This window comes from Mesoplodon mirus (genome assembly GCF_964341445.2).
Source record: "Mesoplodon mirus genome assembly, chromosome: 4".
NCBI lineage: Eukaryota > Metazoa > Chordata > Mammalia > Artiodactyla > Ziphiidae > Mesoplodon > Mesoplodon mirus.
Genome location: NC_138979.1, coordinates 84,837,938 through 84,860,114, shown reverse-complemented (window position 1 = coordinate 84,860,114; position 22,177 = coordinate 84,837,938). Strand labels below are relative to the sequence as shown.

At 44.2% G+C, this 22,177-nt stretch overlaps 1 long non-coding RNA gene across 3 annotated transcripts in view; it reads right to left on the bottom strand.

Moving 5' to 3' along the window:
• Positions 1–17,572: 17,572 nt before the first annotated feature.
• LOC309801982 overlaps positions 17,573–22,177 on the bottom strand; it is a 128,347-nt gene continuing 123,742 nt past the window's right edge. Inside the window, exon 3 of one of the 3 annotated variants that reach the window (XR_014293694.1) lies at positions 17,573–17,683. This is a non-coding gene — a long non-coding RNA (uncharacterized lncRNA). The other 2 variants (XR_014293695.1, XR_014293696.1) reach the window with 2 other exon arrangements.

The following is a 22,177-nucleotide window of genomic DNA, read 5'->3' as shown; positions in this document are numbered from 1 at the left end:
CCACAAAATGGGACAAATAAAATGTTTGTAATCACTTTAAACAGCTTCAGGTTTCTGGAAAATTTATACACACGGAAGTCCAGATATAAATGTTTAGAACTTGGCACTCCAAAAATTTTTACAAATCAGAAACACAGAGATGTTATACCAGTAGTTAAATTCATGGATCAGTTTATCTTGAAGTGTTACCTGGTAACATTTCAGTGATATTGATGTTGTCAGTTTTCTCTGTCAGCCTGGACTTTTCCTGTGGTTTTCTAGAAGTTTCAGTGAGGCATTTGACTGCCAGAGCCAGTAAGCTCTACTTGAGAATCTAATTTTGTCTTTTCTCCTCTGTAACTCAAGATTGGATTACTTAGGACTGGGATTCCCCATCACACCCTGTAGATGATGGTGACTATTAAAGAAACGATCTCTGCAGGGGTTTCTTCTTGCAAAAAATAACATGATGGGAGCTTTTAGTTTGCATACATTCTACATGAGGTACATCTTAACCAACACTTACTGAAGATCAGGAATCTGAGGGAGGTAAATACTTCATCATCAGAAATGATACCTTGGACGTCACCCCAGCATCATGTCAACTGTCTGGGACTCAGTCTTCTAGAGCCCAACCTGAGAGTCAGGACACACAGAATTCAGTTTTGAGGTCATCCTCGGGCAAATCGAGCACCATCTGGGGCAACTTATGAAGGGACAAAACCCTCCCAATTCATAGTCCCTAGGCCTTCAGTAAATAATTTTTGGTGTTCATAGTGATGATTCTGAATGAGCAAGCCATGTTAATAGGGAAATGATTAAGAGAAACAAAAAACCTTGGTTACTTAAAGAACTTACCTTCAGGGACTTCCCTGGTGGTCCAGTGGTTAAGACTCTGCCCTTCCAATGCAGAGGGTGCGGGTTCGATCCCTGGTGGGGTAACTAAGATCCCACATGCCGCGTGGTGTGGACAAAAAACAAAACAAAACAAAAAACCTTGCCTTCAGCTCTCTGGACAACTTAACAATCCACCAATGATTCATTTCCTGACCATCCCAGCTAACCAAAGTTTTATGCTATGGTGCTTTTAAAAAAAAAAGCATCTTTTGTTTCACCAGCAGAGAAATTCTGAACTAGTCTCACCTGCCATGACATTTCTTCTGTGCTTTTGACAATTTTCACAGCATATGGATTCTTCATTTCATTCTCAGACACATCAGTTAATTAGCTAATTTGGGTTTTGATTCACATGTATTAAACTCCATCATTTTTGAGCACACAAAAACCCCCTTATGTGACATAAATGGCATTATGTCCAAAAGAATGGTGTTAGATTATCTTTTGCTTTGGAGGAAAAGACAGTAATTAATTTGATATATATTTTTTCATTTGCAGACTTTAATGCCATTTTCACCACTGAAGGAAAGGTGAATGACCGTGGCCAGTCACTGCTCCTGGTTTTTGTGACCCTGACATTGTATGAGAGGAGTTTGGGGAAATGAAATGGAATAAAAGGGCCTCAGTTGAATACATGGGTAAGTAGTGTTCTTAAGACTTCAACAAAATCTAAAAGAGTTTGCAATTCACACAGCTTTTCTGCCAAGAGGGATATTTTGAATAGTTGGCGGAATGAGGAATTAAATGTGGATTATTCTGGAAAAGACTGGAATTTAATATAACATTTGAACAGGTTAAATTTGTAACAATAAAATACCAGGGGGAGAATGAGACCATTTAATTTCCAGCACACAGAAGACACATAACAGTTCTAGAAAGGATGAACGCAGCATAGGCTGCTGTTTCAGGCTTCTGTGTTCATTTTCAAAAGCAGCCTGGGAAATTCCTGCCATTCTTTGGAATTCGAGGCAGTGGCAAAGCTACGGTCAGATGTGATGGATTACACAGCCAATTTGCTTGAAGTTTGTGGTTCACTAATCCAGCTCTTTGAATTTCAAAGAACCGAGGTGATGGCATTTGGAATGTACATCACAGAAAATTAATGGGGTTCCTTGGTCAGAAGCGAGAACTAAGACAATGTGACAGGGAAAATGGGGACTGCTGTTACTAATGGCTGGGGAGTGGGACTCCTGGTTTCCAATGGGAAAGCCTGCCTAGCCATTCAGGGCCTCTCCCCACCCCGATCCCCCTTGCAGGCTCCGAGGGAGCCCTCTTTGTGGGTCAGCCTTGCCAAGAATGAGAAAACACAAAGCACTACTTATTCAGGTGGTTCCCAAGAATTCAGCAGCATCAGAAGCAGTTAAAAGGTTTAGTCTAATTCACTACAGTGGAACTGACTGGTTCCTCCTGTCTCCAGTTCCACAGCCTACCACCCCGTCTGGGTCACGGTGGCAGTGCTGGTGGGAGCCCGGCCCATCAGGGTGCTGTGCTGACATTGGATGCTTCCCACGGTGGACTGGACTTTGAAGCCTGAGGAGGAGTGGCAGAAAGGAGACTGAATAACTGTCCAAGAGGCAGGCTGGGAACGTGGGCCAGGAGGGGGTCTCGGGAAAGAATCCAATGAAATTAGTGAATGGGTAGTGAATGACTTGCGCTCAGCCAAGCTGGGTGCTAGGTACTATCACAGTTCATAGGATCATTACAGCAACTGTCTGTGATAGCAATAGAAATATAGCCACTGGCGCAAAGTGGTTGCTCAACAATTTCATTTTTTGAATAAAGGCAAAAAAAGAAAAAAAAAAGCCCAACAAAACCCCAAAAACCTAAACACTCCCAAAACTGTTCAGCTGGGTGATAATATTGTCCTTCCTTTTCAAATGAAAAAACTGCAATTCAGAGACTCGCTCAGATAGTAAGAGAGTTCTATTCTTTGTACTTTGTGAGCTGCAAAAATACGCTTCAAATGTTAGCTTTCATTACTGTGTCACGGAATATGCCCATTTCCTTAAAGCCTCTGCCTCTGGAAGTGCCTGAAACATCATAGCAATTCAATAGCTATTTGCTGATTGAATGACTCATTGACCATTGGGCAAGAGGGGCTGATGGTATCGTAATTGGATTGTCATCTCACAGGAAAAGAGATGAGGATTTCCACACACATATACCATCCACTGTGCAGGGTGAGTTTCCAACACTGTGTAAGAAAGTGGAAGCTAGATATCTATTAAGAAAGACGAGGTGAAATTTTTCAGGATGATTTTCGAAATCCTAACTCTGGCTTAGAACCCCTTGAAAACTCCATTAGGAATCAAAATGTACTAGTATTTTTATTGGGTAACAATATAATCTGAAAGAGTGAAAAATGTTCTGTTTGACAGTGCAGGTTGGGATTCTATTTCATATTAATGGTCAAATCTAATATGGATAGTAGCTTTTGTTGCCTATATGTTTATTAACATTTGAGGGCAATTTGAACTTGATAGCATGTTTCATTGCTTCCTCAAACAGTAATTACTCTTTATTGTAAATACATTTATGATATTACACATATATTTCAAGACATACTAAAAGTAAATTCGTTTAAAAAAATCTGAACTGCTTTGTGCATTCTTATTTCTAGCCTTTACTTCCACTTAGAGTCTGATAGTCTTGGACGTAGCCGCTAAAAGTTGGTCAATAAATTGCAGCTTTTAGAATCCAGGGAGAGTAAGCTTAAAAGAGAACTCCAGGATTCTGTGTTCATTCACTCCTGGTGCCATTTCTTCTGGGAGAAAACCCAGATTTTCTCTGTCCATTTTGGATTCTTATTTCCTGATTGGAGTTGGGGGTCCTCACGAGCACTGATAGGGTAGAAACTCAGCTGTAGGTAGAAAGTCTCTGTATGTTTTCAACAACAACAACAAAAAATTTAACATGGAAAATTTCGATCAGTACAAAATAGAGAGAGAATAGTTAAAACATTTTTCTTAAGTTGAAGTATCGTTGATTTACAAAGTTCTGTTAATCTCTGCTATAGAGGGAATAGTTTTTTGAACCCCATACACCCTTACCCAGATCTAACAATTATCACCATTTTGCCCATCTTGTTTTAATCTCTTTCCCCCATTTATTTGTTCTGCATTATTTTAAAACAAATCCCATATCATTTCACCTGTAAGTAGTTCAACATAAATCTCTAACTGTTAAGGACTTTTAAAAAACTGCCTTGCAATTATCACACCCAAAACAATTAACAATGGTTCCCTTCATACCATCTAATACCCATATTAACTTTTCCCTGATTGTCTTAAATATGTCCTTTGTGGTTGGTTGGTTTGAATCAGGATCAATCACTGAATGTTTTTCCTGAAGCACAGACACCTCCCTGGGGCTACCTCCGGTGTCTTTCTACGTTGGGAGACTAAAACTAAGGTAACAAAGGTAAACTTGGGATCTAAGGCATTATGGCTCTATCTGCTAGTTGCGGCCGAGTGGAGGGAGAGTTAACTAGAAAGGACTAACCTGGCCTCTTGGGCTGCGTTGGGACAGGGCACCTGAATGGACCGGTCACAATCCCCAAGGGGCAGAGTGGTCTCATTCCTAATTCTAGAAGTGGACTGTGCCAGGTCATGCCATCCTGTGGCTGCAAAGACAGCAGTGGAATCCTCTAGAGCCTAGTGGGAAATAGCAGTCATTCCAGGAGAGTCACCATAAGAAGACAACAAAATGTCAGGTCTTGTGGGTTGGGGAGGATGGCCCCAGGACCCCAGCCCAATTAGGAGTATTTGTTAGAAGTAGAATAGCAGGCAAAAAATGAAACAGAAGGGACTGGGTTGGAGATGGTGGGTTTATCCCGTGTTGGAGAGAAGAAAGAGTGTGACTGGTTCCACAGCTCTCCGAGGACACTATCAAGTGTGTTTGGAAACAAGACTATTTGGTTCATAGAGTAGGAGCCCAACAGTGGGATCTGGCCACTGGATGCCAGTTCGGGAAACAGGGCTTCATTTCATGTCCCACTGGGGGAAGGAGAAGTAGACAGGAGGCAGCCGTGCATACCCTGCCCATGCTGAGATTGGTCTGGGAGCATGTGTGAGCCTCAGCACAAGCAGAACAGAGCACACAGGTGGAGTTCACAGAAGGTGGCATTTGGTACAGAAATACGTTTTCCAAATGACATGTTACTAATCTGAAAGAATTAGAACTTGTCTCCTCAGATACATTAAGAGATTTTGTCCATATTACTGATAATATAAGTAACATCACTAAGTGTAGAAATAATGAAAACCGGATACAGAGTGAAGTAAGTCAGAAAGAGAAAAACAAATACCATATGCTAACACATATATCTGGAACCTAAAAAAAAAAAAAAAAAAGGTTCTGAAGAACCTAGGGGCAGGACAGGAATAAAGACGCAGACGTAGAGAATGGACTTGAGGACACGGGGAGGGGGAAGGGTAGGCTGGGATGAAGTGAGAGAGTGGCATGGACCTATATACACTATCAAATGTAAAATAGATAGTTAGTGGGAAGCAGCCATAGCACAGGGAGATCATCTCGGTGCTTTGTGACCACTTAGAGAGGTGGGATAGGGAGGGTGGGAGGGAGACACAAGAGGGAGGGGCTATGGGGATATATGTATATGTATAGCTGATTCACTTTGTTATAAAGCAGAAACTAACACATCATTGTAAAGCAATTATACTGCAATAAAGAAAAATAGTTCTAAAGTAGCAAAGGAAAAAAAACTGGCATTTGAATAGTATTTCATAGTTCTCAAAACATTTTCACAAACAATAATTCTTTCATCTTCACAAAAACCCTGTCCATTTAAAATTGGCTGATATTTACTGAGTTTTGACTATATGCCATAATCTGTGCTGGCTGATTTTTATATCTTGCGTGAGCCTCTCCACCTATCCCTTTTTTAAAAGGGATTTTGCCTCTAAAGTCCCTTACTTGTTGTATTGGATGGGGTTCATCTCAAGAATCAGAATAAATAGATAATTCATGTTCTACAGGGACTTGGCTTATGTGATTAAAGACACTGGATAGGCCATCTCAGCAAGACTGTCTCAGTCCAGTGCTAGAACTTGAAGGCCCCAGGCAAGTGGTCAGGAAGGGGAGATCACAAGCAGGCTGGAACCCCATGTGCATAAGCTAGAATCCCCTAAGGATGAACTGAATTCCACATCTGTACTTATTGCCTCTGACCTTGGTGATAAGGATATCCTGCAGGAGCCAGAGCCCTTCCTCATGGAGCTGGACAAACACATCCCTGGCCCAGGAGTCAGAGACAGGGAAGGAAAATTCAGGGGGAGAAGAGAGCAATGACAAGACCAGCTGCTGCTTCACATCAAAGAGGTGAGTCAGCTGATCAGCAACAACCTCTGTGCTACAAAATAGCTGCCGCTTCCCTTCTGTCTTGCAACTCTCCCTAGAGACTCTTTCTTGGAGCCCATGCTAACAGGAAACACACAAGAAAAAGGAATTCTGGGAAATGTAGTTCTGAGCGGGCACAGAGCCAGCACACGTGTTCTAAGATGTGCACAAGGTGGGGTGGTTCAGTGTTCGAGGCAGGGAGAGGGGGTTGACCTGCAGTAGGAGGGGTTGCTCTGCAGCGCTCAGAGGGGAGTTAAGGTAAACTAAACCTCAGTGACCACGTTAAACCTTCCACTACTGCAACAGGAGCTTCGTGTCGTAGGACCCGCTTTCCTGATGTATTCTGCTAAATTTTGCGTGAAATGGGGCAGCGTGTCCTACACTTGAATAGTTAGCAGGGAAGCATGGAGTCCCGGCCTACTCACACTAAAGGGTCTTTCATTCATCCAGCAACTATTTGTTGGCTCTGGTGGTGTTGTTCTGTGCCTTCTGCTTCTCAGGGGACCATCCAAGTTTACATGGAGGAACAGCTGAATCTTTTGGTGTCCCAGCTGTAAGCAGCTAATTGTCACCAACGCCTTACCCCACCAGGCCCGTGCCTGGCAGGCTGTTTGCCTCTACCAGATGGGCACCTGCCCTGTCATGGTATCTTCCCTCAGCCAAGCAGACACTTGGCTGTGGGAAATGTCTTCCTGAGCAGATGTGGTCTCAGGTAAAGAACATAAGAGGGCCAGCCCAGCTCTCATCCAACTTGGTGCTCAGGCCATGTGCTCTTTGGGAATCTGTCACCATGCACCCTGCAGGGTGAGGGGAAGGAACTCTGTCTCAGCTGGTGGGAAAGTATGTGAGTGGGCAGTTGCTGACATTCCCTGTCCATCTTTGCTGGGATAGGCGACCTGGAGCCACCTTTGAAATCAAGAACAGAGACTAAACGGCCTGGCGGGTGTCCAGAGGGCCCCTGAAGATGCATGCAGGGACGCTTGAATCGCAGAGCCTATTACACGGCCCAGGAAGCACATCGGTGAGCTGGGCCTTGGGGGCCCAGGTGGCTCTGAGCACCTTGAGCAGGATTACAGGCCCTGCCAACACGCCTGGAGCTCGGAGTGCTGACATGGGTATGTTCCCTGGGAATTTCTTGCCATTTTTCATCTTTGTTCTTTGATCTTTGCTAATGGAAAAGCAAGCTTTGCGTGCTCACTGGAGGGTCTGGCGTTCCAGGCTGGGAAGTGGAGCTCAGGCAGGCAAACCTGAAAGCAGCGCTGAACTGGTCCGGGGCTGCAAATTAGTATATTCTACTTTGCTGGCAGGCTTTATTGATTGGCCCAGGGTGGGTGATGATTTTCCAGGCATTTTACATAAATAAATCTAGATAATGGTATCTAATATCTCACTCTCTGTCCCTGTCACAGAGAAAGGTAGGGGGGCATTCTTAGAAGTTCAGACATATGCTTCAGTTGCTGACAAATAGGCTGAATCTTGGTGCCTGGGAAGAGGGAGCTCCAGACGCAGGTGGGGCTCTTGGGAGGCAAAGGTGTCATCTTTTTAAAAAAAGGCAATTTCCTCTTCTGAGAGGATTTAGTTATTCTATGCATTACCTCTGAACTAATCAGTTGTGGCCCTGAGCACCAAGAGTTTGCATTGATCACCAGTGGGGACATTGTAGAGAATGAGTTCTTTTAGGGGACCTTGGATGGAGATGCTCTTCTAGTTCATTCCAGACAGCTCTTGTGAAGTCAAAGATGACCTGGCTTAAGGGTTTTACAGATCCTGGCCTTGTAGACTCTTTGCTGCTTCTGAGCAAGCCCACCTCTCCACCAACCAAAGACATTTCAATCCCTCAAGATCCAGTAAGTCAGATCTATTCTAAAAAGGTGTGTGTGTGTGTGTGTGTGTGTGTGTGTGTGTGATATAAATTGACCTTTCCTTTCCCTGGTGAGCAAGGAGTTTAGGACTTGGGTGTTTGGCATGGTGTTTTTAAGACCTGTGGAAGTATGCTCAAAAAGGAACACAGTGCCATGTACTCAGAGAGATGCACCTGAGTGTATTTGCCGTATCCTGCCAGCCCTGGAGATCCTGACACGGAATGTATTTTCCAAATGTGTTTTGTGAGCACACCCCAGCAGAGGGCTTTGGCTGAAGAGCCCTTGACTGTGGATCCGGTATGAGTTCCCTGTCTGCTATGTGTCCTTCACTCTACTTTTCTCTGTGATTTAGACTTTATCTGCTCTTTCTGATGTTTGTCCTTTGCCCTTCCCCCATTGCTCACACTTCTAGAGGCCAGAAGTCCAAACCAAGGTGTCTTCAGGATTGCTTCCTTCAGAACCTGGGAGGGAGGGATCTGTTCCAGGTCTCTCTCCTTGGTCTGTAGGTGGCCTCCGTGTGTCTCTTCACATTATGTCTTTGTGTCCAAATTTCCTCTTGTTATAAGGACACCAGTCATATTAGGTTTATTTCAACCCTCATTTTAACAAGATGGCCTCCATAAAGATCTCATGTCCCAATAGGGTCATATTCTGAGATAATGTCAACATATGCATTTTTTTGGTGGGGGAACACAATTCAGCCTATAACACAGACCACGATTAGCTATGATCCCCCATCCTTTAGAGAAGGGGAGTGGGGCCCCAGAGATCTTTGAGGTAGCCTGGTTAATCAGTGGGGCCCTGGGAATGGACCTCAGGTTCCTGCTACCCCTGCAGGTACCAGGCTTCATCAGAATCCAGATGTGTGAAGGAGCTCCGAGGGCCCGGAGTGAGTGTACTCCAAACGGGTGTAGAGTTGGTGTCAGTGTCCAGGTGTCAAGCTCAGCTCTCAAGTTTTAAAACCTCTCTGTTTTAAGAGGACACATTACTCAGACTGAACTGAGGCTTCTCCCTTCTTTCTTGTCTGCTCCGAGGGCAATAATGGTACTGACGGTCACGGTTACAACTACCACTACCACCTACATCTGCTGAGCGCCATGTACTTCTGCAAGCCTGTTCTATGCTTTACCAATGTCCATCCTTACCACCACCCCATGAAGTAGATTCAGGTTTAGAAGCCCTTCTGAAAGCCCCTGGGGCCAGATGTATTTTAGAATTCAGAGCTCTGCAGACTTGAGAAAAGCAACTACAGTGCTTGTCTTGTGTATGACATAACAGCCCTTGTGGGTTCAGGGGCAGCATTTGAAAGCAGACGGCAAAACATATAAATATTCACACAAACCTGGGTCAGTGAGGATAAGCCATAACCTCTGATCCATTCAAGTCAGATTCTGCTGCTGTTGAGTTTGGAAAAACTTTCAGTTTTTTGCGATTCTTCAGTTTCAGGTGTGTGGCTAAGGGATCACGAGCCTGTTGCTATTTTGGTCCCTGTTCCCAGATGAGAAGGTGAAGTTGCCCACCTGCCTGCAGAGGTGAGCTGGCCTCGGCACTCAGCAGGAGAGGACTGATGGCAGGGCTCTGTCTAGAAGAATCTGGGTGCCTGTTCTGGGCCCCAGTGACTCATTCTGTGCCTCCAGGGCACATTGTTCACCCTCCCCGTAGCTCAGTTCCCAGTTTTGCTCTGATATGTCCACCTTGTGGCATTGCAGTGAGAATAAAACAGACTTAAGAAGGGACAGGAAGGGGTCTGGGTTTTGTGGGGCTTGAAGCTTGCGAGACTGTGAAGGCACTCTTAAAGGAAAAGGACATAAAACAACAGACATAAAATTAGACACAGAGTAGATTTTTCTTTAGGATGAGAAATCACAACAGATTACACATTTTAAAAAGCTGCCAGATAAACTGGAGGTGGGAGTGTGTGAGGGGGAGCTCTCTGTGCTTTCTGTTCAATTTTTCTGTGGACCTAAAACCAAAAAAAAAAAGAAAAAAAAAAGGTGTATTAATTAAAAAAACAAAAGCTGCCAAATAGTTCAGACATCACACAATCTAGAAAGGCAACATGATATATTTTTTAAATCAATTATCTGCCCACTCTTTATCCTCCTTTTTTTCCCTACAAGTTTTGGGCTGTGGATTCTTTGATTTCCTTTTCACATGACAATGATTTTGTAATATATTTATAGAGAGCCTTTAAAAATCAAATGTAAAGATGATGCAGTCTTCCTTCGAGCGTGGTCGATCAAGCTGGCTTTTTATAACTGAAAGCTTAGAAATGTTCCTCTCGGCTTTGCAACTGTTTATTGGTAACATGGTAAATTTTTAGGATGGTTGACCAATTTGAGATACCTTTGCCAAGTTTCTTTCAAATCTGTGCCTTTCTTTAGGCAGGAGGACAGTGTCGTGTGCCCACTGCAGGTGAGGGTTCCAAGCAGCCTGGGGTGTTAAGGGATGGGGGGTCAGTTGCACACTGTCTGGTTCTCACAGTAATGGTGATGCCATGTGCCTCCCCACTGTAGGGTCAGCCCTGCTTTGGCCTCTAGAACAATCTTTAAGTAGGAGGATTTTTAGCAGCCTCGTCTTCCTGAAGCACTGCCTCTCATTTGGGTTCTAGACCCACTCCTGTTCTGCCGGCTGGGCCTCTGTTTGAATTGGGTACATAACATTGCCTAACATCCCAGCCTTCTAAGAAGGCAGGCCAGTCTGTCTACTAAGCCCTCCCTCTCTATAGCCTCCACCTGGACACCCTCTTTGTGAAGGGTGCTGTGAGCTGCCTGCCTGAATTTCTGAGTATGCTTCTCTCCCTCATATATGAACTCCTTGATGGCAGAGGTAGGTTTTTTGTGATTGCATGTTTGTGACCCCATCAACCAGAATAATATCTGGCATAAAATTGGTACTTGGAAAATGTAAAGGAATGAATGAATGAATGAATGAGACATGGAGGGCCAGGCCTGCTTTATTGCCAAAGAGCATTTAGGAGCTCTTAGAGCAATAGGCATAGATGCTTCTGAGCTTGACGGGGAGGATTTGAGGGCTGAGCGTGGGGTATGTGGATATCCCTGTATTTTGCTAGGGCTGCTGTAACAAGGTACCACAAACTGGGTGGCTTATGGAAAAGAAATTGATTGTTTCACAGTTCTGGAAGGTAGACTGATTTACAATGTTTACAATGTTACAATGTTTACATTGATTTACAATGTTTTGTTAATTTCTCCTGTACAGCAAAGTGATTGAGTTATACATATATATACATTCTTTTTAAAAAATATTCTTTTCCATTATGGTTTATCATAGGTCATTTGGGATTAGGACCCACCCTAATGACCTCATCTTAACTTGGTTAATTCTGAAAAGACCATATTTCCAAATAAGGTCATATACTGAGTTTTACTGGGGGTTATAATTTTGATACATCATGTTTTTAAGGGGAAACAATTTAACCCATAACAAGCCCCACAAGCTCTCACATGGGTGTTTTGGACATTTCCATGACTTTCAGGGGATGAAGTGGGGAAGGGATGTTCTCAAGGACAGTACAGTAAAGATCCTGGATGGAGTTTCTCAGGATTAGCTGGAACATAGGTTAGTGCTTGTTCAATAATGGAAGAAAGAAAAAGAGAGTGAAAGAATGAATGAACACATTCTGCGGTGTACCATCCTATGGAGATATCCTTGTGACTTCCTCCTGGACACTCAGTATCATGAACTTGCCTGGACAGATGGTTTCTGGATGCTTTGGATATGCTGCTGCCAGGTTGAACTCTGGATGCCTACAACTGGGAACCAGATAGACCTGTGTTCAAATCCTGGCTCCACTATTTTCCCATTGTAGGATGTAGGTCAAGTTACCTCATCTCCAAGAACCTCTGATTTCCCATGTTGAGATGAGAATGGCGATAGTAATCTTATAGAATTGTTTAGCATTAAATATGATCATATACATGATACATGTAGCTTACAGTGGGCAGAAAGGAAATGCCTGGTAATGAGGAGAAGTCTACTGTTATTGTCATATGTGGCTCTGTCTCTTCCATGGCTGCCCTCCTCTAGCTTGTTAATCTGGTTCTGGTTCCTTCCACACTTCCCCTTTCTTCTAGCTGGAGTTGATCAGGCTACGCCTGGCTATTCCCAGAAATAAGGTGATCAGATGCCCAGTCCCAAGTTAGGCAGGAAGCCTGACTTCTGGGCCAGATCTTCAATTAAGTGCCTCTATGGGGACTTCCCCGGTGGTTCAGTGGTTAAGACTTTGCCTTCCAATGCAGGGGGTGCGGGTTCGATCCCTGGTCAGGGAGCTAAGATCCCACAGGCCTCACGGCCAAAAAAATCAAAACATAAAACAGAAGCACTATTGTAACAAATTCAATAAAGACTTTAAAAATGGTTCACATCAAAAAAAAAAATCTTAAAAGAAAAGTGCCTCTGTGGACTAAACTGTGCATTCTCTCTGTGCCCTGAGTGTCTTCATTTGTGAAATAAAATGTTGTTGGTCTAGTCCTCTCTATGACCCTATCAGTACCTAATTCATGTCCTTACAAATGCAGATGAGAACGGTTATTGGTATTTTTCTGCTGTAGGACAATATTTTTACTTGTTCTTGTTACTGGCATAAGCATGGTGTTAAGACCTGTGGCATGAACAGCGATATAAGAACTCTTGGATTACAGCATAACCCAGAGGAAAGGGAACGCAGTGTCTCAGACCCGACTGTGTTTCGTGCACTGTGCTCTATGCTTTGTGTACAATATCATATCACACACACACCACAGCCTCTAAGGAAGGAGCAGGGCAGGAAACTGAGGTCTATGGAAGTTACGTGACTTGCTGGAGGTCTCAGTGCTGGCAGGTAGGAAGGCCAGAATTGGAACCTAGGATGCCTGACAGTCAGGGACCTCTGGAAAGGCAGCTGGACCCAGAAGAACTGAGAACAGCGAACAGCCACGTGTCCACGCCCCCCACCCTTCCCCCATCCCAGTCCCCACACAGGCGCACAGGGGTGAGAGCTGCCTTGGGCTTGAGCAGTGGTCTGTTCAAATAAGTTCTTATGAAAGCAACAGGCCTTGACTAAAGAACCAGACTCTCCGGTCGGCCAAGCTCCTCTGCATGAGAAAACAGGCTTTTAAGAGGATAATGAACTCAGCCTCTAAGGCAAGTGAGCAGGCAGCTGGTGGAAAATAGTCCTGTGCAGATTTAGCCTTAGCTTCAAGGCCCCTTGCAGCCTGCTTCTGCTGGCAAGGAAATGGCCTCACACTAAGGAGGAAATATCTGCCTTCCTTCAACCCTAAACCCTGGGAGTCATTCTGGCCATCCAGCGAGGTTCCCAGGCCATTTTCCTTTAAGTATTTACACTAAGCAAGTGCTTTTTGCTCATGAACACTTTTTCTCTCAAAAGGATCTTAAAATGGGACTCAACTCCTTTTCAGCCGAAGTTCAGTTAAGAAAATAAAGGCCAACTATTTCCATATTGCAAAGTGAGATGGTAGTGGACTGACAAAGGATGTGATAGGAAACTAACTGGTTTTGGAGCCTTAAACCCACACCCACTGGAGAGCATCAAAAGGGGCATAAAGTCAGGACATGAGAAGTTGGAAAGGTGGGAAGGGAGGTGATTGGAAATTGGAGCATTTTTTGGAAAGAGCTGGGCAGTGACTTTTATCCTTGATGGCAGAGGGTCAGGGGATACTTTCTGATCCCAAATCTATTGAGAGGGATGCTAGTGGGAATTCTCAAAGATCTCAGCATGCATCCCCTGGTTCTTGAAAACTACAGTGGACTGACATCTATCTCAAATTTGGGAATCTACAGAGCGAAAGGCTGTGGCTGGAGCTGTCAGCAGGTGGCTCAGTGAACAGAAGGCTGCTTTGGGGAATTGATTCTACCCCCACTGACTGAGGGCAAATACAAGTTATTTCCTGTGTGGATCAGGGAGAGAGAGAAAAAATTGATAAGGGGCAGTCACCCAGAGGAGTGAGAAGAAAATGCTGAAGTTGTACCATGGTATGCCCAGGAGTCGAGGGAGAAATTGTAAGTGATCAGCCAGAAGAGATACATTTGTCTACATCAAGGGCACTATAGCAACTCTAAACAAGACCCTTCTAATAATAATTCATACATGTATAGATCTTACTAAGGGCCCAGTGTTCTTATCACTAGTTTAGTCCTCCATAACTCTATGAAGCCTATACTATTTTCATCTTTATTTTACAGATGAAGAAACTGAAGCACAGAGAGGTCAAGTGACTTGCCCAAGGTCACGCAGGTAAAAGTGGCAGAGCTGGGATTCAAATCCAGGCAGTCTAGCTCAAGAGTTTACACTTTTAATCAATACGCTGATGCTGAATCTCCTAGTAGCAATGAAGCCATTACATAGTTCTGTTGGAGGAAAATGTTCAGTTTCTCTGCCAGAACTCCATGAAGGAAGCTGGGATCCTGGGTGAGTTCATCCTGGCTGCCCTCTACTCCCCAAGTCCCCGACTCGCCCTTCATTTGGCAACACCTCCCACCTTCTCTCAACATGTTTCCCTAAAGGGCTGCGCTGGGGACGCTGTCATCTCTCCTCTTGGCCCCCAGCCAACTCTAACCTCTGGGGCCTGCGGAACTCAGCACAATCTCCAGATGCTTCCTTGTGGCCCCTGCACCTACACAAGTCCAGTCTCAGTAAGAGCCCCTGGGAATTCTAGCTCCCTAACAGAGAAGCTACGGGTTCAAGTGTAATGCTCTTTGGTGCTAAAGTCAGGGGAGACTCGTAGCACTTTTCTATCAACTTTATCTCCTCTTGCATTGGCTCTGCGCCCTCAGTAGCCTGAGGCAGGAGACAGCTCTGATGTAGGGGAAAAATGATGTACCTGGAGTGGGATGATCTGGGAGGGTCCTGAGCTCTGTACCTGGTACTCAGGTGCAGGCAGATATGTCTCCCTGCACCCGCCCCCCGCCGCCCCCCATGCCATGTGACGTCTGCTGGAAGTCCTCGGATAAGAGAAGTCCTTAATGAAAGTGTTTTTGAGACGACATAAAAATCTAAAAAAATGCATATATATAGTATATACACAAAAATGTGTAAACATCTGCCTTCGTATAAAGATTTATATTTATTTGTATATATGTCTATGTGTATATATATATTTATGTGTGTATATACATTCATATAACTATTTCTATATCTATCTCTATAGCTATCTTTTTTCTCTCTCCCTTCACCCCCCCCCCCATTTGCAAGATGAAACAGAGAATTTAAAGTCACAGGTGGTCCCTGAAGTTGTAATCCAACCTCTTATGAATGTGTGAGAAAACTGAGACTCAGAGATGCTAAGTGATTTACCCAACATCACACAGCCAGGCACTAGCAAGGCTGGCACTGGTCCAGGTGTCCTGTCTCCTCCCAGTGCGCTGCTCCTCCCCCCTCGCCAGCTGCTTCTGTTTCCCAAGCGCTGAGTATGTTCTTGGCAAGGTACTAGGCACGTCTCCAGTGTTGCCTCAGCCAGCCTCTGTTATTTTTTTTATTCCTCTTTTTATTTTTATAAATTAAAAAAATTTTATGTTGGAGTATAGTTGATCTACAATGTTGTGTTAGTTTCAGGTGTACAACAAAGAGGTTCAGTTATACATATATATGTATCTACTCTTTTTCAAATTCTTTTCCCATTTCAGTTATTACAGAATACTCAGCAGAGTTCCCTGTGCTATACAGTAGGTCCTTGTTGGTTATCTATTTTAAATATAGCAGTGTGTGCATGTCAATCTTACACTCCCAATCTCTCCCTTCCCCTCCACTCTTCCACCCTGGTAACCATAAGTTGGTGCTCTAAGTCTGTGAGTCTGTTTCTGTTTTGTTAATAAGTTCATTTGTATCATTTTTTTTAGATTCCGCATATAAGCGATATCATATGATATTTGTCTTTTCCGTCTTACTTCACTTAGTATGATAATCTCCAGGTCCATGCATGTTGCTGCACATGACATTATTTCATTCTTTTCAATGAGTCAGCCTCTGTGTTAAGAGGAGGATACTGAAGGGCACAATGGTTAAGGAACCTAGAAATACAATGGTTTGTGATAGAGCTTCCAGGTCTTTCTAATTCTAAAGCCTGAGTGCTTCACAGGACACACAGGCCTCCACCTCGTGGGCCAGCTCCAGTTGACTGGAAGTGGCTGCATGGAGTGCTTGGGGGCTGGGATCTTTCGAATGTGGCCTTTAGTCTCTGGGACCCTGGTCTGTATCCTGTTCACCCCACTCCTTGCAGGGAGCCATTTGGAATTCTCAGCTGAAAGGCTGCTTTTCCGAGCCCTTGCTGCTTGGTGGGCTCTGAACTCCAACTTTACTCCTTTGAAGACCTTAAAATGCCTACATTTTGTTCAGCCTTTCCCCTACCAGTCATTGCACTGGAATTGGCAAATGCTGCAGTGGGAGAAGGGCTCTCAAATGATGGCCCACACTGCACTTCTCTTCACTGTGGGCTCTTGGTCCCTCAAGTCCCTGCTTCCTTGGCAGCTCTCTGATGCCTTCAAAAAGGTACTTTAAATATCTTTTATTCCTCCAGTTGTTTTAGTAGGAAGGTCATTCTGCCACATGCTAATCCACTTTTACCAGAACTCCCCTACATTAAGATGTGGAGAAACCAAACCTGGAATTTCGATGCTAATTGAGTCATTTGAGAAATTGGCCTCCTCCCAGTGACTCTTCCCTGAACTAGGCTGTACCTCTGAAACCTCTCTACCTTTCAGCTAAGTTACACTGGCACTTCCGTGGTGGAGCTCGGGACAGCTAGCATTCTCTTTACATGAAAGACAATGGACACAATTTCTCTGGTGTTGGGGCCTCTAGCCAGCAAAGTTGGGTGAGTGTTACAACGCAGTCTCCAGGCAGAGCTGGCCATCTCAGAGAGTAATTGCTTCCCCTTCTATCATGAAGCTTTACATCCCTGGTTCACAGCCAGGTGCCCAATGGCCACAGCGATGCTCACATGAAGCCTGTTAAGTCCACTTGGGCACAGCTGACCAGGCAGGAGTGTGAGCAGATCTGAGGTTGGTGAATATCTGCCCCCATCATTCCCCACCACTGTCACCTGTGAAATCTTCTGAGAAACATACCATGCAAGAGGGGCTGCTGCTAGCTGTGGGCTGTGCTTCTATTTCTCAAACAGTTGGCTCTAAAAGGTCAGAGTAAGTCATGTATAAAAGGAATGAAATGGTGACAAAAATGGACCCGTTTGCAAAGTGCTTGTACAGTATTTATGGCCCAGATACACCATTTAATGCTGTATTTGGAGAATGATTGATGCTTTAGTGACCCCCAATGCTTTGCTTTGCAGGAGCTGGTGACACATAGAGAGGGCACACCCTTGTATTTGGGAGGGGCAGGATAGCCTTCTTCTCTGGGTGGCCAAGGGCAAAAGCCTCCTGGACTGTAGCCCTCACTTGTTTTTCTTGTGAATTTGCATCTTTGTATTTTTGCAGCTTCCTTTCCTTCCCTTCCAGCCCATGAGACATCCTTAGCGCAGCCACTAAAGCAGAAAATCGGAGGAAGACAGATGTTGTCCGGGTGTGGTGAGGCTTTCCGGGCGTGGTGAGACTTGACGGGGCACAGATCACAGCTATGTCAATGACAAACAGGAGAAAGACCATGGTCATTGTAAAGTCAGACCTCTCTGGGTCGAAGCCCAACTCTGTGACTTTCTCGTCCTTGGCCTGTCACTTAACTGTAACAATTTATATTTGTTAATCTTGATATTAGAACATTTAAACATATGAAACTACATAAAAATATGACAAACAATATAAAATAGAAAGAAATTTGTTGACAACTTATTTCCAAAACATCACTATTTCTTATATTGCAGTTAAGCAAGAAGACAGCTTCCACAGCTCTCCAGAAATCATATAGTGTTCTTAGTGGAGTGTTATCAACAAAAATCATCACAGTTCCACACAATAATGTCTTCAATTTATTATCTTTTCCACAGTGCAAGTCTTTCACAAACCATAAATCCTTTGCAGTTATTGAGTCTATAAACAAGTGCCTGAATTCCCACATCCCCCCAGTTTAGTATATGCTTGTGAATGTTTTAAGTCTCTCCTTCATCGTCTGTTAAAGGAGGGCAATTGTGCCGACGCAGCAGCTTTGCTTTGAGAAAGAAATGAGAGACTGTCCATGAAGAGTGACACATCCACATTCCAGCTTCTCAATTTCTCCAGCTTCCAATCATCACCAGCCTTTTTATCACATGGCATCTTAACCAACCCTGCTTTGCTTACACCCTGCATCTTGTCACCACCAGAAAAAGCACCTCATCAGAAATCTTAGTTCTGAATGTCCCAGTCTCCAGCCCTTCCACTTGCTCAGGACCCTGTTCTTCCACTGAATCCGGACCTCCTGTCCACGTGGTCCCTGTCCTGGAGGAGGGCAACTAAATGGACTTCCTACTCCCATGCCTGTCCCCCTACCCTCTTCTCCCCAAAGCAGATAGAGTGATGTCCTCAAAATTTTAAAACCCATCATGTTCTTCCTCTGCTTAAAGCCTTTCAGTGACTTCCTAAGTGGTACCCAATCAACCAAACAACTAACCCGTAAATGCTGATGAGCACCTACTTTGTGCCAGCTGCCATGTTGTGTGATCTCAGTGCAAAGGATACGTGCAGAGCCTGCTGTCAGCTCCTCCTTGTACCATGATGGAAAATTGCCCACTATGTGTCTGCAACTATCTTGTTTCATCTTTACCATGAAGCAGATCATTGTCTTCATTTCTCAGGGGACGGAACTGATCCTCAGAGAGGTTAAAGGACTTGCCCAAGATCACACAGCTGGTGTGTGATCACACCAGGAGCTCCCAGCCTGCCTGTTTCTGCCATGCTGTCTTGCTTGGGTAGCTCTAGGGCCATGGCTTAGCCCCATCACTTACTCATGAAGCCACCACCATTAACCATAATAAACCCTGTGGTGTAACACAGGGCATTAAGACCTTGAAGTCACCCCACCTCCAACACAACCCCTTTGTAGAAAATCTTAGACTATTTCCCAGGCAAAAATCTATATTCTGTGTTCTCTCATTGTCTTGTCTCTTGCCAGTACCCTTACTCCAGACTTTTGGTCTTATGGTCTCTTGCTTCTCACTGTCACCAACAATTCTGCATCCAACAATCCTGTGACATAGATGAGATCTGATTATCATCACCATTTTGGATGAAGAAGACAATCAGGCTCAGAGAGTTTAATTTACTTGCTGGTGCCCAGCTAGTGAACAAGACTTTGAGTAGAACAAGGCTTTGACCTCAGAACTTCTGCTCAAAGGATTCCATCCCATTATTCCTTGTGGCCATGTCACTGTCATTTCTGCCGGTGGAATTCTGCAGCAGGAAGGGCCAATGGGCTTCATCTAGTGTGTGCTGATGCTGGTTGATTTCAGCAGTTTCTTGCACCTCTGTGTTGGGAAAGACTCTGAGGCTGCATTTAGACTCACCCAGAATGAGTGTCCTGATTAATTAGGCATGTCTGCTAAGTGTGGGGTCATGTATTGGCTGTTCCCAAAATTCTATATCATCTCTCATGTAACATAATGTGGCGGCATCTAGCACAGCGCCTGGGATGAAGTTGAAGCTCAGAAAATGTAGAATATTAGTTGATATACAGGGTTGTTTCCAGGGAAAAGAGTAGTGGAAAATACTCATTCCTTTAAAATACCAGCCTCTGCTCTCTCTTGTGTTAGATGGGGTTCAGGAAATAGAAACAGCGGACTAGGGGGTCAAGCACAGTAGGTGAGGTGGTGTAATGCAAAGAATTGGGACTTCGGGGCTGGCATCCCTGGGTTTGAAGTCCCTCTCTGTCATGTGGTAGCTGTGTGACCTTCAGCAAGTCACTCAAATATTATAAACTTCAGTTGTGGAGGCGGTAATGGTACTTATCAAATAAGGTTGTTGAGTGGATTAAATGAGATGATGTATATAAAAGTGACACATACAAAGTGTCCCATAGCCATATGGATATACAGAAAGTGTTCCTGACATATAGGAAGTGTTCCACAGTTGTGAACTAGTAATAGTATGGAGCATGAAATTCATAGCACAGTTCCTGGCACACAAAAGGCACTTGGAAAATTTTTTCTTTCCTCCTGCTGCAAGGAACCAGGCAGAATATTCTTCCTCTTTTGCCCCAGATCCTCCATCTGCAAAACAGAATCTGCTTCCTTCATGTTCAGGTCTTGGGGTGCCATGGAGATGTCTGTAAAGCTTACAGTCACCCAGATGACAAAAGCAAAGAAAAGATCTGGTCTCTTCTCAAATCATGACCTGCTTCTTCCATTGGAAAGATGCTTACACATGGCCCCTGTCGGGAGGGGCAGTGAGAGGCTGCATCCTGGGCTCTGGGGTTATTCGCAACAGTTGCAGAAGGACCACCAGCATCCACTTTCAGGGTACTCTGCCGATGCTAAGCACCTCTTGGTCCTGCCCTGCATTCTCGCCTTTTGCTGATCAACTTGCAGTCAACTCAGGAATGTGCTCTGAGCAGAAGAGAAAGTCTAGGCGAAGTGGATGGGGCATTAAGAAAGACGGTTAATTTGCTGGATGCAGAGTCTTTCAGGAAGTGTCTGGAGAGTTTGAAAAATCTTAGACCGATGGACTAAAATAGATACCTAAAAGACTGCTTAGCACTGAAGACAGTGCTAAACTAGCCTTCCCCATTTGAAGCAAAAGCTAGCCTTCCCCACTTGAAGGAGCTCATAATTATTTCCCTGGATTGTTCTAGATTTCTGTGTTTGGGGCTCTTATTTGGAACTAAAGTTGTTTTGAGAAGTTTGGGACTTAGTGGTGAAAAGCACAGGTTTACCCACCCATTAAGATGTGGGTTCAAATCATGATGCTGTTACTGTCTTGCCTCAGAACAATTAATTTACTCTTCTCTCTTCTACCCTGTAAAGTGGGATCATGACACTTCCTTAGAGCTTATTTGTGAGAAGAAAATAAAATAAATGAATGAATGGAAAGCATGTATCACAGAGCACAACCCGGAGTAGGTGATGGAGCCTGTCACTGACATTACTGACTGACCAGATTTTCGGGGTAGAGGGGGAAGAACTCTTGTTTAGGTCTCAGAACATTCAGTTCTTCTGCAGGCTGAACAAGCTCAGAAGTCCCCAACCTCCCCAAACCCTGTGGAGATAATAATATCACTTTGCCTACCTTACCAAGTTGTGAAAATCAACAAAGTAATGGATGAGAAAGGCATGGTTAACTGTAAAGCATTATCCAAGTGGAAGGTGACTTTCTGGGGGGGTTTAATGAGGTATAATTCACATGCAATAAAGTCCATGCTTTTAAACTGTACAGTTAGATAAGTTATGATAAATGCCTTCAGTGGGGTAGCCATGACCATTGTCAGGGTATAGAACCGTTCCATCACTCCAGAAAAATTCCCTCTTACTCCTTTGCAGTAAATCCCCTTCCCCAATACCCAACCCTTGGCAACTACTGAGCGGCTTTCTGTCCCTGCAGTTTTGTCTCTTGTAGAATGTTATATAAATGGAATCACATGGTGTATAGTCTTCTGTCTGGCTTCTTTTATTTAGCATAATGATTTTGAGATTCACCCACATGCTTGTGTGTACAGGTAGTCTGTTCTTTTTATTATTGAATGATATGGCATTGTATGGTGCTAGAAACTGAACTGTGTCCTCCCTAAATTCATATGTTGAAGGTCTAAGCCCCACAGTATGATAGAAGGTGGAGATGGAGTCACTGGGAGATAATTAGGTTTACATGAGACCATGGGGGTAGAGCTCTCATGATGGGATTAGTGCCCTTATAAGAAGGGACACCAGAGAGCTCTCTCTCTCCATGTGGACATGGTGAGAAGGTGGCCATCTGCCAGGCAGGAAGAAAGCTCTCACCAGGACCCAACCATGCTGACACCCTGCTCTTAAACTCCTAGCCTCCTGAACTGTGAGAAAATAAATTTCCATCTTTTAAGCCACGCAGTCTGTGAATTGAGTTATGGGAGCCCGAGCTGATGAAGACATATGGATAGAATTTTTTTAAAAAAGAAATTATGGAATATTTCCAATATTTACATTTCTCATATTAATTCCTTTAACATA